The sequence below is a fragment of the Rosa chinensis genome, chromosome 3, assembly GCF_002994745.2.
Source record: "Rosa chinensis cultivar Old Blush chromosome 3, RchiOBHm-V2, whole genome shotgun sequence".
In the NCBI taxonomy this organism is placed as follows: domain Eukaryota; kingdom Viridiplantae; phylum Streptophyta; class Magnoliopsida; order Rosales; family Rosaceae; genus Rosa; species Rosa chinensis.
The window spans coordinates 22,602,752-22,604,290 of NC_037090.1; the positions used below are offsets into that span (position 1 = coordinate 22,602,752).

General features: G+C 35.2%; 1 long non-coding RNA gene across 1 annotated transcript; it reads left to right on the forward strand.

The window, feature by feature from the left end:
* Positions 1-221: 221 nt before the first annotated feature.
* Positions 222-1,334, forward strand: LOC121052037. The gene is made up of 3 exons (XR_005807826.1): positions 222-248; positions 361-763; positions 1,071-1,334. It is a non-coding gene; the product is annotated as an uncharacterized LOC121052037 (long non-coding RNA).
* The last annotated feature ends 205 nt before the right edge of the window (positions 1,335-1,539 follow it).

Consider the following 1,539-nt stretch of genomic DNA (forward strand, 5'->3'; position numbering starts at 1 on the left):
CTAACTAGTTCATATAATATTCTTATTACTTTTCATAGAAGTGTGCATTGTTTATACTGTAGGAATAATGGGAAGTAAAGTTTACTCAGTCATGTTTATGCTGAGTTCATTTAAGGTTTCTCATATAACCATTCCCTATTGTCATTTTCATCTATTTAGGTGCCATGTGTTGCTGCAATTGAGAATATGAGCCATTTTGATGCTGATGGGAAGCGTCATTACCATTTGGTAAAGGCTTAGGCTCAGAGGTATGTACATATATAATTTACTTTCTTGCTTCACATAATATCTTAATTAATCTTAGTATTACAGTTCATGCATTACCCTGTATTTGAAAAAATTTAATTCACATGTTTGCAGGTTGTAAAGCAGTTTGGTATCCCTAATCTATTTGATTTTCCCATTAGACCAACTGTAAGTCCTATGTTTTTTCAGTTCACTTATCATTCGAAATTGCTCTAGTGCATGCTTGAGACTAGCTTGGTTGACAACAAGGGCCATACAATTTCTATACAGTTCAAGTTTTTGTTTCAGAGCACACATTGTCACGATTTTGCTTCTTATCAATTTATCATCTCAATATGGTATATTTGCTGCGGGCAGAAATTGTCTAAAACCTTGATTACATTTATCTGGCAGCTATCTGCGTCTGGAGATCGTGGAGTACCTGAAGTGGTAGCTGATCCTCTAGGTGAAGTTTCTAAGACATTTCAGGAGCTTGGAATATGTGTTGTGCAACAATGTGCTAAGATTCACCAACAAGGTATGTTTGAGGTGCAAGTTGTTAGGATTCTGCTCATGTTGACTGCATACCATAATTAATATGTACTTGAATCAGTTAAATCATAGTGAAGATTCAGGAAATTAAACAAGGTTAAGTATTTAACTCAACGTGTTTTCTCACCTTAATTCATGACATATTTGTCTAGCCTATGAGATGTCGAGTATGAATGCTTTTGTGGTCATTCAAATGACCTTAATTTTCTAAATCAGCTACCACAACACATCAGAAGCAGATATATATATGAAAAGACGAGATCTACATTTCATCAGTTTGTTAAATCGTGCAGGCCTTATTGAAAGCTGCGGTTGGCTACCTCTAATTTCCCTATCCAATTAGAGGCTTGCTTGTTATTATCCTCCTTAGAATATTTTGGTTAGGAGGCAGCAGTATTCCATTTGTTGGGCTAGTACTTACATCATTATGTCTCATCTCATTCTTATTGTTTCCAAATTCTTTTCGAAACTTGAAACTGTGATGGAAGCCAAACTCTAGTAGGTGTAGTGTGGCAAAAAGTAACTGTGGTCGTGATTATGCTTGATTAATCAGAAAACAGGGAGCACCAATCCTACAAAATAGCTCGTGATTGAAGGAGAAGATGGATTCGCTGCTAGTATAGGAACATTTCAACTTCCAAGTAGTTTAACGTATATCAACTTCTAGATGGTTTTATGTATGCAGAATTTTTTGTATTCAACTAGTTAGTATTGTTGATTTGAAGAGAGTGCATTGAATCCACATGAAATGATTTCCTATTT